General features: G+C 39.3%; 1 long non-coding RNA gene across 1 annotated transcript; it reads right to left on the bottom strand.

Annotated features, from left to right (window-relative positions):
- Positions 1–10805: 10805 nt before the first annotated feature.
- Positions 10806–13727, bottom strand: LOC118221904. The gene is made up of 3 exons (XR_004764215.1): positions 13640–13727; positions 11544–11645; positions 10806–10857 (listed from the first exon to the last, which is right to left on the bottom strand). It is a non-coding gene; the product is annotated as an uncharacterized LOC118221904 (long non-coding RNA).
- Positions 13728–17410: the final 3683 nt, after the last annotated feature.

Here is a 17410-nt window from a genome sequence, read left to right as displayed (position 1 = left end):
TGCAATCAATGTAGACTTGAAAATAGGGTCTTGTTGGGTTAAATGTGGCATCCCACTATAGTCAGAGAAAGCTTCCCATAATCTAGAAGCATATGCTGCTGGGTGTTCTCCCTGTTGCATTTCTACTTCCCTAATTCTCTCCCAATCTATCTCTCGAGTTCCCAGGACCTCTAGTAGTGCCTTCTTCCTGCTAGCTTTGTCTGCATTCTTGTTCTGTATATCAGTAGAAAGCGCCCTAGCTAAGGCGTGTGGAAGGCATGCAATTAGTGTGACACAAGCATCGGCATCAGTAAGTCTGTGTAGATCTACTGCACGTTCTAGTGATGCAATGAATTCGAGCGGGTCTCTCTTAGAAGGCTCAAAGTAACCAATGTTCTTGATTAGGGATTCAATGTCACCAGGTGAGAGAGGCCTAAGTGTAGTAGTTGTACTTGTGCGTTCCCTCTGCCCCCCCTCCCCAGGCTGAATAGTAGTGGTTGAATGTACAGGGGCCATAGGAAACTTAACTGTGCAATCCGAATAGCTATCCCAATTATCCCATGCAGGTTTCCCCCCAAAATTGTTGGTTTTATCATCCTCATTGTCTAATTCAGCCACTAATCCCTCAGGAAGGGGTACCCCTACCGCTGCTATGTGTCCGTGCATGATATCTACTGCTCTCTTGTATTTTCCTACACGGTCTGAATTGCTAGTGTGAGTTCCGGGAGTCAGATTGGTACATTTACTAATCAAGTAATCATATGCCACTTGTGCACGATTCAAGTCATTGGTTGTTTTTTCTAGTGACGATGCAAGGTTCTGATTATTGTTGTCTAGCTGTGCAACCTCCTGCCTCAGCTTTATTTGAATCTCCGTGTTAAGTGTGGCATTTGCTTTATAACTTTTAAGAGTAACGGCATTCTCTGTTACTTGCTGTTGAAGAGTATGGTTTTCTATCTCTACAGCGTCTAATCTCTTTTTAGTCATTTTGTAAGATGCCAGAATCGCTTGCAGTGCTGTAGCAATTTTCCCTTTCTTATTTTTAGGTAATTTCGAATAGTTTTCAAACTGAGACGATGCCCACTCGTAAGGCGCGTCTTGGTTTTCTATCCCTTCAAGCACACTGCTTTTGCCATGTTTAGCAATGTACCTAACCACAAAGTCTTCCATCCTCTAATTTATAATTAGCTATCACACAATACACGAACAATATTGCCAAACCAGCGTTAATGCGCAATCTAGTCACGTGAATTAGTAAGTGATAAGTTACAGAGTACACCCAATTTAAGAATCTATGTTCCAGTGCTTCGGAACCAATAAATTCTACAGACCAGTTACTTTAGGTCTATGTTCTAACCGTTGCGTTATCTAGTTGCTTTAAGATAAACAACAGCTACCCTGTTCCTGTACTTCGGACACAGGTCGAGGATTCCAGTTACTTTAGGAATACTATTTTAGCATAAAGGTCCCGGTGCTTCGGGCACAATTGATTCTAAAGACCAGTTACTTTAGGCCTACTCGTATCTACAAGTTACAACAGTGCCACACTCCGTCGGGCACGGTCCAGTTACTCTTAATTCCAGTGCTTCGGAATTAAAACTCTTACTGCCAGTATGATGGTGAAAACAAACAGTCCCAGTCCTTAAAACTCCTTTCTAGGTTTTTTTTTTAAACGAGGGGGTTCCCTAAAATACAAACCAGCAGCATAAAAGAAGAAACCGCGTTTCTTACCTTAGTGTCCCCGGTTTTTTTTTTTTCGGAATTCCTCGCTGGGTGGCTCGCCAGTTGTAAGGAAAAAAGGACGTCTCTCGAACGTGATGAAAAAGTACAAAGTTTATTTCCAATACCGGCAGTGACAAAGCGCACGAATGACACCTTGGATTCAGCAGAGTCAGACTGAACCACGAACCTTTCCAGGGGCTGCTTCTTATTTGTTTTCGAAGCTTTGATCAGTAGTGTTGAATATACATACCAAGACGGATGTAGTCAGTCCTTGTAACACCTATCAATTAGGCCATAGTGTATTGGCCGTCCTGTTGTGATTGAATTAGCACGTCTGTTGACTTGAATGGTTCCCAATCTCTCACTCCTGGTCGCTATTCTACCATTGTACCAACTGTATTGTGATAATGATAAGATCAAGGGAATGTGTGGCCAGCAGACATATTGGCATCAGAGACAGACTTCTTACATCAGCACCAAAACAGAAACAGGATGGGTGTGGGGACTTTAACAGATTATAACTCTGTAAACTTTAAATAAGACATTACTAAAAAAAAAACACCAAAATCTAACAAATATTTCAGCAGTAAGCAAGACGGTCTGTGTGGGAGTTCTCACTGTTTTCATATTTAAAAGAACAGCCACTATACACACATTTGGATCCACACCTATTTATTTATGCAAAATAAGTGTGCAAAATACAAATGTGCAGGGCAAGAAAGTGCAAAATAGACAGGTATAACAAAAAACTTTCTGTGGGCAGTCTTTAGTCCAGTGGTGGGGCAGTGTGGCTGTTTCTTTGGCTCAGCGACTGGGCAAGCTGGCCAAGAACATGCAGAAACCCGTCCTGAAAATTCCTCTGGAGCCGTCTGGTTTCTTCTGCCTCAGACTGCAGGAACGCCAACTCTTGCCCCCTCATCTCTCTTTCCTCGGCCTGGCTCTCAAGTAGCAGCTGTGTATACTGGTCCCGCTGCTCCTGTCCTCCCTGCAGGACGGCCCGGTTAGCCTCGTCCATGTCCCTCAGCGCGTCAAGGAAGTCTGCAGCCCTCTTCCTCTTTCCTAAGTTGAAAAATAGCACCAAAACACACCACAATAAATAAATACACAAGCACAGTTTGAAGTAGCAGAACATATGTTCTTAGCCAGCAATGGCATATTGTGAAATTTTTTGTAGCGTGCATAATCTTTATTTATATAGCACTTTTCAAAACAAATGTTACAGAGTGCTTCACAAGGCAGTAAAACAGAACAGATTAAATAAAAGTATAGACAGTAAGAATAACTTAAGACAGAACAGCGCTATGGTAGATCAAGAACAAATATTACCGAGATAAAATCAAAGAACAAATGAAAACAATAATAAAATCCAATGAAACGGATAAATATTAAGACTTTAGCTTGCAGACAAAATGCTCTATACCTCGGCACTTGTTTGCTTCAGCAGAAGACATGGGACGAGGGCTGCTGGTGGTCGCAGGGGTAAACACACTAGTGTCTGCAGCCTGCAGTTCATCTGAAAAACACGTTGAAAAAAATAATAAACGTTAGGTTTTGTCTCACTGCGACGATGTTAACACGATATCATTTTGTAAGATTGATTTAGCCAACCCTTGCATTATGAACACCACGATTCTACACCATTAGCGCTTGGTGTGTAGTTAACGTTAGCTTTTGGCTATGGTAACAATAGCATGACAACAGTTGGCGTTATAACATTTAACATGCATCATGTGAGCCGTATGTGATTTACCTTCAGATATAGACCGTATAAAAATATGATCATCCGTTTCCATGTCTTCCACCGCGGCTTCCAACAACGCAGTAGCGGAGTCTTTCGTTGCCGCTGCGCCAGAGAAGGCTGGCCTGTGACCCAGCAACGCATCCAGACGGTCGGAGCCGCTTCGGTTATTGTGGTCCTTAATTTTCTTATAATCTTGTTTTAATTTTTTAAGCTTCTCTCGGCACTGTTTCCCGGTGTGAACAATGTTCAGCTCGCTTAACTTGCGGGACATTTTTGCGTACACCTTATCATTGCGGGTCGCCGTTTCCAATTCTCGCTGGATTTCGTCTTCAGCAAAAACACTCAGTAAGGCCTGAACTTCGTCGTCGGTCCATCTGTCGTATGATTTCTGTAACTCCATCATAAGTGTCGAAGCACAATGAACAAAATTGTTTCAATTCGGAAAACAAACTGGTTCGCGGCTGTAGATTTTTAAAAATTGCGGTTGGAAATGAACACAAAAAAATGCTGCGAGTACTCGACCAATCAGAAATGTTCAGCGCTGCAAGCTCCACCCAAAAGGTTCCTGTACTTTCGGAAAGTACTACCCCCCGAGCAGGAACCTTTTGGGGGGTAAAACAAAGCCCCCGGAACTAAATTTAGACCCTAGTTCCTGCGGTGGAAACGCACTAAGTTCCTCAAAAGGTTCCTAGTTCCGGGGTATAGTTCCTGCGGTGGAAACGCGGCTTTAGATAAGAGAAGGGAATGCCTATTTTTTAATTAAATAAAGGAAGAGGGCGTGGAAATAATGGTGTCTGAAAAATGAGAAACAATGATGTATGGGAAAGAGTAAAGTAACATGATGTAAGCATGAGGGAAAGTCCAAGCTTGAGCTCCCCAACCGGAGGAGCTAACAAGATAGGATAAAAGGGAGTGTTCGGCCCCAGGGGAGTTCAGTATAGCCGCGTTTCCACCAAAATTACCCGGAACTTTCAGTCCCAGGAACTACTTTACCAGGAACTAAAAGGTTCCTTCAGCTAATGGTTGTCTGCGTTTCCACCGGGGTCTAAAGTACCGCGAAGATTAGGCAAATTAGCCCACTGACGTTGTCGTCGGTCCATCTGTCATATGATTTCTTCTGTAACCCCATACTACCACCGAAGTAGCCTACATTATTTTCTAATAACCGGGACAGCCCGGAGGGGTTTATTCCACTTATATACAACGGGTTACCAACAATGACTATATATGGTTACTTTTGTATTTATTGATTTTCATATATCCTCTCAAACACATTCATTAACAGCAGAAAACATGCACACGTTGTAAACAATTTGCTGTTTTATTACTTTCTCGTCGTCAATTCCATATAGGCTAATCGCAAAATGACAAGAATAGAACGAAAACTCGGACTTGCGTGAAAATGTAAATTTGGTACAGCCACCGTTTGCTTTCCTTCGAAGTTACTGCTAGCCGAGCAGCGAAGTGTGCCCTCCAGATGCGAACCATGCACCATAAATGAGTCCATAGTCTTCCTGGTCTTTTCGTGGAATTGAAAAATGGCAGTAAAATTGAGTAAAATTACGGCAGTCTGAAAAAGCTGAAGGGAAGATTACTAGAATTAACCTGTTATTTTACCCGGATAAAAAGTGCGGAAGGTGATTTCCAGTTTGCTTGTACTGTATCACCAATGTTAATTATGCAAAACTACCGCATACCTCACATAACTGTATCAAACGTTTTGAGTCAATTACAACGGGCTAACAAAGAAAATCCGGAAGAAAATATTCAGCAACCGAATTAATCCGTTTGAATGTTTTGGTAGCCTACGTAATATGCTGTCCCAGCACGAATGCTTAGCATTTTATAAAACGAATACTAAAGCAAGAAAAGAACAGAAGAGCACACGTTATAATTCCAAGACGTTGACAGGCTATAACCAAAAGTAGGCTACTGCGCCGCATAACATACAAGTTTGATTTGAAGTTATTATGAAAATAAATTGGTTTGCCGCTGCATAATATTTTCAAACATGGCGGGTCATGGCGGAAAATAAATACAACACAAACGCTACGAGTACTCGACCAATCAGAAATGTTCAGCGCTGCAAGCTCCACCCAAAAGGTTCCTGTACTTTCGGAAAGTACTACCCCCCGAGCAGGAACGTTTTGGGGGGTAAAACAAAGCCCCCAGAACTAAATTTAGACCCTAGTTCCTGCGGTGGAAACGCACTGAGTTCCTCAAAAGGTTCCTAGTTCCGGGGTATAGTTCCTGCGATGGAAACGCGGCTTATGTCTTGTGTGTCTTGTCTGTGAGTGTGTGTCTTGTCTGTCTGTGTGTGTGTCTTGTCTGTGTGTGTGTGCGTCTTATGTGTTTTCTGTGAAGAGTCTTGTGGAATGCTTTGAGAGTGTTTGTATTGGTATGCGCAGATCAGCCCGGGTTCTTGCATGTTATCTTTGAAATACCTGCAATAAATCCAGTTGCATCAGACTCTGTGAAGTGTATATTTTGAAGAAGTATTCAACAGTGTGAGGAGAACACCCAGCTCTTCTGGCTCAGGCTGGGTCCTGTTTTTCCCACATGCCACCCCCCGAATGTGGGTAGAATTCAGCATTGGTGTGTAAATTGTTCACGTACTAGGCGCTTTGGCAGGTGACCTTCCAGTAGCATTTTCTATTTTAAAAATTATTGTAGTTTACAAAAGCCATCTGAAATAGTTAAATCAATTTGTGGTGATACCACATGACACTACAACTCCCATGAGCGATGGGTGCACTCTGTGTGCTCATCCCATTGGCCATCTGCTTCACCCCACTCTTGTTTCCTCAGTGGGAGAAGGTGAACTCAACCAAAATCAAACAGCCAAACGCGGCACTGTACAACCAAATGTGTATAGGTGATAGCTATACTCATTGCAGCTGACAATAATTGCAGCATTAGACACAGAAAACAACAATGATTCATAAAGGAGCATGAACTTTATGCAAGTGAAAAAAATGCAAAAAATGTAAAAAAAAAAATATATATAGGCTATATAGTTCTAAAGAGATCGTGATTACAGCTGGTCTGATTATTAGTTTTACACAGGTTTCCAGTCACAATATGAGAGCACTAATTAAAAATTTCCAGTTTTTCATATTTTCAAATACACTCATGAGACATGATGAAATCGCGCATCAATTTCAACAATCTTTTCTGAGATTGTTTTCCATCTTGTTGATCCTGCGATAACACAATTAAAATGCCTTTCTCCTGCTCCAGATGTTATACATGATATAGCATAGAAAGCTATGTTACAGATCCAGGGCCAGGATTGAGTAGCAGCTTAGCATGTACAAGAAGCCAAAGTACCAGCTTTGTGATCACCGATAAACAACGAATAAAACAGCATCATGTAAACATCTGCATATTTCTTAGAAAACAGAGTATTTCTAAAAATAAAAAAGATGTGATCTGATAATAAGGAGGACCTTCTTTCAATTGGTTTGTGTTTGCATTTTTTCATGGTTTGCACTCTTCTTGAATATCTGTCTTCCATTGTTTCACAAATTTTTTAATCACACTCCTATCGTGGGTTTTTTCCACCTATTTTACACTCAGCCACAAGGTAGCAGTGTTACTTTTCAGTTTATGAGTACAAAAGAGAAAATGACAGAAATTATAAACATAAGGGCATTTCTTCCTTTCTAAACGTGAACACTAGGTGCATAAATAATATACTTTCACATATAATATTCACAATATTTTAACTCAAATTAATAACATTACACATAAGTGTTCACCTGACATAACTATGAGTACAAAGTTAATGTGTCAGAGTGGCAAAGTAATGCTGGTTAAGTGTGCGTGCGTGTGCGCGCGTATACGTAATGTGTTTAATTTGTTAAATGTGTAATTTGCTGTATATTTAGTAAAATTGTAACAGCAGTCAAGGGGACTCACTTCTCTCGGGTTGATTTGGACTGTTTCATGACATCAAGCGACATCATGAGTTATATCACAGTTAGCCTAGGATCCTACGTAAGCAGGTTTTACGCACCCTTTATAATGTTTAGCCATTAGCCAGGTGATATTGTTGGTAAAGTCACATTTGGCATAATGTTGTATAAGAAGATGTTTTGCCTCCTTTTATGAAGCACAACATTTGCGTATGCATGAAGCCATTATGTCAAGTTTATGAAAGCATCATATATACTACGTAAAGCTTTTATTTTAACTTCCTTTAAAGTGTGAAAGTCACCACTTCTAAGGAAAGTGCTGGTTGCCAATAAAATTAGGAAACTGTAGCTGAACTGCAGCACTTCTCAGATTATCCTGTAAAATCTGCTCATGTTGAAGTGATGAGGAAATGATTACAAAGAAAGCAAGCAAACTAACATTCAGAATAACAAAAACTTTACTTGACACATTTTAATACATTTTTAATCTTCAAAAATGCATGGAATATCATTTTTAGTACTTTATCAGTTTGGTATTTATGAGTATTAATGTAGCATTTACACACACTCTTAGCTTGTGGACTTGCTTCTGTGATACAACCAGATTGAGATTAAGGTAACACAGGAACCACATAAACCCAAATTCAATAAACATTAGTCCTTAAATTTGACTATCAATTGCAGCAAGGATTATAAAGCAAGGATATTACTTGTAAGTCAGAGTTGGGGATACATGTTTATTGAATTTAAGTCAAAGAGTCACATACCACTTGTTTACTTGTGGGTACATGTGGCTTATGTCTTTAGGAAACAGCGTCTGTTTGGAGAGCCTTTATGAGATACTGAGTAAGTAGGTACTGAGAGCTCTTCCTATTAGCTCATACTTTCACACAATGGGCCTCATTTATCAAGCAACATACGAACAAAATTTCTCGTAATTCCTTCGTACCAACATTTACACATGAAAACTGGGATTTATCAAAGTTTTCGGGAGTGCAACTTGTTCGGACGTGCAAAGGAAATTTCCGAAAACCTGAGACCACACGCAGAGTGTGTGTAAACTCGGCAGTTCGTCTTTTAACTTGAATTTTTCACTTTTATTGATGAAATTGGTCATTAAATGGGCTTCTTTGTCTACGTATTTTGTCATGGAATGTTGAAATATCATAAAGAAAGATAAATTATAAAGAAACTGACATAAATTGGTTGCGAATACTATTTTAGTTAAGTGAAACAAAAATGTTTGAAATGAGTAATAGCATTACAAAGAGTTGTTAGGATTTCATAATTGCAGTTTCATATTTTTTAGATACTTGATGAGAAATACTACTTAAATGGCCAAAATGCTGTTAAGTCCCAGCTTGCAATGGCGGACTTAGCACTATTAGAGGATTTGGCGAGAGCACTTCGGCGAGATCGCATTTTCAGGGACCGGTATGACTTTTTTGCTGAGGATGACGAGTGGCTCATGAGTCGGTTCCGATTCCCTAGAACCCTTCTAAATTGAGGCTGTGCAACATCTTAGAGCCAGACTTAACGAGGCAAACAAGAAGATCTTATGCCATTCCAACACATGGGTTACCCGCTGAAGCAGTGGTTGATAACCCCACTGGCCGACCCCCTGTCACCGTGTGAGGTGCGCTACAATGAGGCGACCGTGAACGTGCTTCCAATTTACGACTGATTGGGATTTATCAACATACACACGGGGATACGATTGAAACTAAGTGCCTCCGAACGTTTGATAAATGCGGCAGCAGTTGTTAGTTTGTATAATTTTACGGGGAAACTTATGTGCATATTTATGAAATCATTGATAAATGAGGCCCAATGAACACATTGGCTTTTTTAGCAGTGACTGCTGTTCTCGATTTCAATTTCAATTTACGGTATCACAACAGCAAGATGAGGACCATTTAAAATGTATGGTTTTTGATTTTTTATACTTACAATATGTCCATAGAACCAACAATGTAATAGCTTAAATCTACTCTGCATGTACAGTCATTTTAATGTATTTAACAAAGCTTAGTCTCACAGATACATTTCTAGTAAAGACAGCAGTATGTATATTCCATATATTCCCAACAGAAACAGTAACATTGTGGTCTGCTTATTGGTCCTGTGTTTGACTGTCAAAGCTGGCATGGTAAACAGCCTCTCACAAGAAAAAAACATACAATGATAAAAAATAGTTTAGGGGAGCAGAGCATTAGTCTCACAGATGAAATTATTCTTATTAGAACAGTAAAACGCATCCCATGCATTCGCATCAGGGACAAACAGGGCACAATCATATCCATTATCAACATCTGGCTCTCCACTCCCCCAGAATCTGTAAAGGAAGCAAAGACTGAGACACAGAAGCTCTATACAGTGACTCCTTCTCATTCTCTGTCTATTGTCATCTATGAGAGAGTTCAGACAGCGGAAATATCTTGTTGGAAGATAATTCTGGATTAACTGTACTCATTAAATCAACCTCATTGTAAATACAGAACAATATTGAAGATAAAAAGGGTAAAGTACACATATGCACTATCATAACCATAAACATATCCAGTGACATACTTCACTGCAGTAACATAAACCTTAGACTGGCTACCATCAGAGGAACATTCATATTTCTGATTTGTAAAGATGTTGTTCAAAATTATACATGATTGTGTCTGTCTATAATTTTACGTCCTGTGCTGTTTGTGTTAGAATTCTTACCCTTCCTGCAGAGGGGTTCCATCCACCCATAACGAGTTACCCGTAGCTGCTGAGTAACGTAGTCCAATCCAGGTAAAGTTTTTTATTTGTTCGTTGATGAACCGCTGAAAACAAACACAGAATGACCCTCACTGCTCACTCTGTAGATGTAGACACCGAGAGACAAACAGTCCACACTGACACTTTCTGGATCTGTGAGATACTGAGCTACAGCATGAGCCACACCCCACTGATAAATGCGATTCACCCATAGTGGTGATATTGAACACGTTAGATTGTAAGAACCAACACAAGATGAGATATAATTACATAATTACATTTACAGTGGCTTCTTATGAATGCATGTTGTCAGTTTTATCTCCACCCAATCATTTTCACAATTATTTTACAGAGCCTTACCTTTTCCTCTACACTCTCTATAATCACCAGGTCAGCTCCCCATTTAACGCAGTCACTGCGACTGTCTGCCCAGTTCTTTGTCTCATTAGAGAAGTAGTAACACTTCGAAGAGAACAGCGCCCAGCCCTGTAGACAGCAGTTAGACACACTGCCTGTACAGAATGAACAAGCAGCAGACTCTAAGAATGATCTTTTCATATGTAACAGTGTAAAAGTAAATGCTTTTCTGCAGATGGACAACAGAGTAGCACCACTCACTGCGAACTGGAGGGACAGTCCTGCACTAAAAGAGGAGTTTCTTAAATACTTTATTGTACTTACTCTGTAGCTGGACTTCCTCCAGATCTCTCTCCAACACTGAATACTTCTTTGATAGACTTGTATCTAATACACAAGGGAAAATGCATTCTTTAGGGAGAAAAGTATCGATTAAGGAGTTTTACAGAATTTCACCTCAGTATGATACAGACTACTGTGCTAACCTGTGGACACAGAAGCTTAAGCCCATAGGTTGATTCACATCATTTAAGTTTGTGAACTGTGAATGAATATATTTAGGCAAACTAGTAAAAAGGTTTTTTAAGAATTTTTAATTTGTGTTGTTAAGTCAATGTATTAATTTACACAGTTTTAGAGATTTATGAACAATCTTTTTGTTTATTTAGGCTTTATAAGAATATTGCAGTATACATTTAACAATGAGAATGAAAATATATATATATATATACAGATAGGTGACAAATTATATAAATTATGTAAGATTTTTTTACATATAAAAGTAAAGACTATAATGTTGAATGGATTTTGGAGAAAAATAATGACCAACAATGATCACGGCATCAACATCACATTAGCTCTATGTGGTAAGTAATTTATTACTTAAAAACATTTATTTTTCTTAAAATCAATCTACATCAATAGCTGGGTGAAAACAGATGGGATTGCCCAAAAGCCCAAAAGGTAATCCCACTATATGATATTCATTTGTAAAATGACAGAACAGATCTGTTTTTTATTTTAAAATGACATTTTACCAGGATCACAGTAAAGAGACACCGACAGTTACTCACAGAGGACACACAGGACTACTGTGGCAGCCAATAAGAGAGCACACAGCAGCCCCAGACACACTGTAGCCCGTCTGTAGGGAAGTGAGCTGTGCCCACTGTGCCCTGTGGTCAAGAAAACAGACTAGTTAAGCAGAATGTCTCATTTCTTTGATGTTTTATATTGTTGTTCTTGTCGCTAGTCTTTTTTTATTTCAAACCAAACATACTGCAGTAAACTCAAGTTTTACAACAGCAAAAAACAAATCCACTACTGCAAACTCTTTCACCTACGCAACTACGAAATATTCACTAAATAAAAATACAGGAGGCCTGCACTAAAATAAATATAAGAGTGTGGGCCTGCTCCATTTCTATCTCAATTTTATGTGACTACATTCGGTCAAAAAATTTTCAATTCTTCAGAAGAAATGCAAGTGTGCAGGATTTGAGCCTCTGTCCATTCAGGAGGCAGCAGACAAGCGCATGCAGTCAGCTACCCCTTATTTTCATGGTAGCCAGGGGTTAAATTGGGATTTGGGAGGTGGGTGGACCCTGAGATCCCGTGGGAGGTGGGTGAAAAAAGGTACAATGAATGTCTCCGCTCAAAATAGTTGTATCTTTAATATATCTTGCACAAAATTGTAATGAAGGGAAACAATGTTTTAAAAAGAATGTATACTATTGATGCAAGCTTTTACATAAAATATTTCAAGTTTATTGAGTGTCATTAATGCTGAGAATTTTTTTTACCCCCAAAAATAATCTGTCGTCATCCTCTTTTGTCCTCCCTTTATTCCTCCTGTCTTTCTTTCTTCCTCCTGTCTTTCATCTTTCTTAAACTGTCGAATTGAAACAAAATAAAACCAGCGGCGACTAGTGAGCTAAAAATTGGTGGGGCGCAGAACTTTCCTTTAAACTAATTGTTGATCTCAAACTTTTAAAATTAATTTTCAGTGATTAACAAGCATGCAAGCATGTCACTAATCAACTGGAAAGGGACACATAGCTTCTTCGCATTGTGTTATAGAGATTAAATGATAAATGCAATTTAGAAAAATCCGTTTTAATCACTAAGCAATGAGTATCAATACAATTAATCCACAAAATAGGCTACTGAATACTATCATATATAGCCAGCACTCCCCAAATAGGCAGTTTTATCGAGTCGCCTAGGCCTTATAGCCTACATGTATTTTCATTTGCAATACGAAATTGGGAACATTTTTAATCAACATTATTTGTGGATACATTCTGCACTTCTTTCTCAGCGCTCGTCTTGCAAATATTGTAAACAAAATTGAATTACAGGTTTTGTTTTTGCTGGTTATTCTGAAAGCTAACACGGTAGATAACAGACTGGTGTGTCTTGTTTATTAAGTGTAGACTACTTGGTGATTAAAACGGATTTTTAACGGATAAATTGAATTTATAATTTAATCCCCCTAACACAGTATGAAGACGCTGTGTGTTAGACTACTTGCCATTTGATTAGTCTGATTGTTGGCACGCTTGATAATAAAGGAAAATTACTAATGAAAACAGGTTGAGATCAATGATTAGTTTAAAGGAAAGTTTTGCGCCCCACCAATTTTCAGCTCACCAGTCACCAGTCGCCGCTGAATAAAACGTTATGTGGGAAATAGCTGTTCAATCCTAGCTTAGTTGCTGAACAGCAACCTGATGATTTTGCTCAAGCAATCAAAGTTTATTCATCTCTCTTTAAATTGTTGCATAGCCTAGATGAAATTACATGTTAATGAAGTTACCTACCGCGTCCGCTTCCAAACAATCAAGACAATCAACGATATTTTTCTTTCTGTGCCTGTCTATATAGACGACTGAGTTTTTTGCCTTCGGATTTTTGATTGGTTGAGCGAGTAACTGGCTAGAGGGAACACATGGACTGTAGCATACGAAAACCTGGATTGTCATAGTTATTTGTAAAACTGTCGGTCAAAATGATTTATTTATTTACCAAAGGTGGGTGGACGCTGTCCACCCACGTCCACCCCCAATTTAACCCCTGATTGTAGCCCAAAAAGCATTTCTATGCCATGCATGTCCTGCACTGAAAAACTATGCAACCGGCACAGAGAGATCGCAGGTTCCTAACTGACCAGGGGTGTCACTATTGAGCAAACAGCAGGGGACACCTTGTCCACAGAAACCCTCCCTCAATCCACGGGTGAAATGGTGGCCGATTACACATTTCCAGATGGAACACACAAGCATTATCCAGATAATGGGGCCCATCACTGCACTCACAATGCCTGAGAAACACAAAACTTAAAATATTTTAAAGACAAAATACAGGATGTGCTTTTGATATCGCTGTGGTATGCAATAAATAAACAGTGTACCTACATGGTAACTGAGATAACGCATCACTGATCCTGCTCTTGGGACTTGTATGCACAAGTTGCACAGTAAATAAACATCTCAGTTCTGCAGTTCATTACTTGGTTGTGCCATTTCAGTTAATGTATAAACACAGGTTCACTAAACAGTAAACATTTCAGTAAACATTTTGCTATGGTCTAAACTGCAATTGAACGAATATTGGTGTATACAGTTTTACTACTGAAGTGAAGGAGTGGGCGTACAGGGCAGGGGGAATGGCGATATCTGAATGTCAGAGGACCTATGACAAAATGTTTAGGTCAGCAGGGTGAAGATTCAAATGCTCTCTCAAAGAGTCTGAAGATCTACTCCTGTGACTTGTTCACTGTCTATATAAACTGCCTTAGTGAAAATGTTCCAGATGCTGCTTTTCATTTTATGCTGACAGCTGTATACTGTTTTGATTCTACCCCTAATAAGGCTCTTTAGAAACTGCAGCATGTTTTTAATCTGGTGCAGGCTCAGTTTTTCCACCTGAAACTTGTTCTGGATGCTGAAAAAGCTGAGCTTATGGTTTTATCGAATAGTACTGTAAGTAGGCTACACATTATTAAACCAATGTATTATCACTTTACAAGGCCAATCTATTGAGCCTGTAACAGTTTATACTTGGTTTCTTTCTTGCTGCTCAGCTTTTTACTATCACTTCCAACATCTGATTAAGAAACGCAAGTTGAGTTTTTACTTTAGAAATAAATCAAGTTTCTCTTTAAATGTACGTTTGTCAAAGCTACCTTATTGCCAGTTCGTGATTATGGTAACCTATGTTACTATCGTCTTCACATGATAAGACACAGTGTATCATGGAGCCCTGTGATTTATCACAAGTAGAAGCCTCACTCATCATTGCTCACTGTACTCAGTGTTTGGTTGGCTCGCCCTATCCATGCATCGACTTAGCCAAAGGTATGTTTTCATTTATAAGACAATTTTGGGAATTCTTCTGAGCTACCTTTCTTGTTATTTGACCCAGAATTAGAGTGCATACCAGTAAGGATAACAGATACTTTGATAACAAAGGTTCTTACTGTCTGTACTGAGGTAGGTAAAAAGGCTTTTAAATTCTCTGCACTATCTGCCTGGAATAGCTTACAGAGGGAGGTTCGGCTCACAGACCTGGTTACTCTTTGAGAATTTAAATCAGTTATAAAAGCAGAGAACTTCATGCAATTGGTCACTATGACTGTTTCTGAACTTATTATGTTTTTATCTATATTGTACTACTGATTTTATTTCATTTATTCGTATGGTTGGGTATCTATGTGTGTGTGAAACAGGGCATTGCTGTGAAAGAGCATACAGGCTCAGTCAACCTACCCTGTATAAATAAAGCTTAAATAAATAAGAGAATAGTAATTAGCAGCCAGCCGAGTCAGGCAGAGGAGTGAGGCTATGTATATATTGGGGCAAACAGCCACACTTTTGGGGGGAGAGTTGTAAAGTCAAGCTATGCTAACAGACACCAGCAGATTCATGTTCAAATTAAGAAACGCTGGGTGGTTTGTCACATTCAAGTTTCTAAAATGGTTTCTTGACGTCAAGAAAACTGTTCGCTTAACAGTTTAAAATAGATATGACAACTGAGTCAATGGAAAATTAGGACCAACAGTAACAGACAACCAGAAAGAATGAGATATAAACACTTTTTTTTTTAAATTTGTGTATATTTGTGTCTTCAATTGGCTAATATGAATGGCAATGCTCAACATTCATGACTGTGCATACTCTGGCCCAGTACCACTACAAGTCGAGAAAAATATTTACCTCTTGGCGGTAGCATCATTACATTACATTACAGGCATTTAGCAGACGCTCTTATCCAGAGCGACTTACACAACTTTTTTACATATCACTTTACATTGTATCCATTTATACAGCTGGATATATACTGAAGCAATGCAGGTTAAGTACCTTGCTCAAGGGTACAACGGCAGTGTCCTTACCCAGGACTCGAACCTGCGACCTTTCGGTTACAAGCGCAGTTCCTTACCCACTGTGCCACACTCCGTCCATCATCAACCCCCGGGTATACCACAGCCAGTTTTTTGCAACTTACATGCCCACCCCACGCCCATGCTTCCGGATGAGTGTCGCCATTTATATGAGCTGTCTATCTTAATCCATTAATTAAATTACAATTAAAATCCATAGGCCTACTTCTATTTTAAAATATCAAATAAGCCTAAATGCAAAATGGGTAGACTACCACACGTAACTTAGTCATTCAGAGCTCCACACAAACTAACCAAGAATAACACCCTGTTTAACCCCTTTACACAAACAAGCGTTTTCTAATGGTCTCTTGACATTTATATGTAATAAAATTATATTCTAACCTAAAAATTGCTAACTCCAGCATTAATCTCCCTTTACGTCTTACAATGATGCACATTGCAATAATTGATATGTTCTAATATTTCTCCAAATTAATGTAATATACGGTAACACAAGAGGTCTTCGGGCAAGAGTGAGCTGATAGGTACGATCTGAGAGCTGGGAGCTGGGATAGCGAGCTATGAGGTGCGAGCTCAGATCAGGAAACTGAGAGCTGGGAGCTCGGCTCTAGGTGCAAGCTGGGAGCTACAAGCTCACAGCTCACTCTTGAGGATTGAACTCTCACTAAAATAATTTTTGGATTCTATTTTGTTTTCCCTACGTTCTACTGATGTAATAAAATAAAAAAATTCCATAAACTCATTTAAAAGTGACAATGATCTCTTGATTATGCTGCTCTTTAATACACTGTGCAGGTGTTCTTACCTTTGTGCTGAGCTCCTGGGCTGTTGAGTGAGGTCTGGCCCAGTGTGCTGTACACATCTTGGTCTGGACTGGCCAGGTCAGTGTATATACCCTCTGAATCTTTGGAGACTAATGCTGCCATTTCTGACAACTGCTGCTAGTGCTCTATCCGGTATTTCTTTTTATATATTTTGTGTCACTGTGGTCTGAGCTACTTGAGCAGAGAGAGGAAATCGCATTGAGAGACCAGGAAGCTGATCAGGGCTTGACACCCACCTTTGGGAAGGAAATGCATTTAAGATGACCAACCATCACCACCAATATATCATTAACGAAAGAAGTATATGTAGAACTAGCAATGGCCAGATCTTGGTCAAAACAGTAATAATCTGTAGAGGTTTGCACTAAATATAAAACACAAGCTGTAAAAGTCCGTATACAATGAAAGCACAGTTTCTGGCATTCAAACTAGGACTTTCATACAAACGTGTTGTGAATGATAAAATCCAGCTGAAGATAAATGAGGTGAATACATATCTGATGCCAAGAAGGGGAGGAAGACTTAGATAAGAGAAGGGAATGCCTATTTTTTTAATTAAATAAAGGAAGGGGGCTTGGAAATAATGGTGTCTGAAAAATGAGAAACAATGATGTATGGGAAAGAGTAAAGTAACGTGATGTAAGCATGAGAGAAAGTCCAAGCTTGAGCTCCCCAACAGGAGGAGCTAATAAGATAGGATAAAAGGGAG

Source organism: Anguilla anguilla, chromosome 2 (assembly GCF_013347855.1).
Source record: "Anguilla anguilla isolate fAngAng1 chromosome 2, fAngAng1.pri, whole genome shotgun sequence".
In the NCBI taxonomy this organism is placed as follows: Eukaryota; Metazoa; Chordata; class Actinopteri; order Anguilliformes; family Anguillidae; genus Anguilla; species Anguilla anguilla.
Note: the sequence above shows the minus strand (reverse complement) of the source record. Positions and strands in the feature narration are given on the sequence as shown.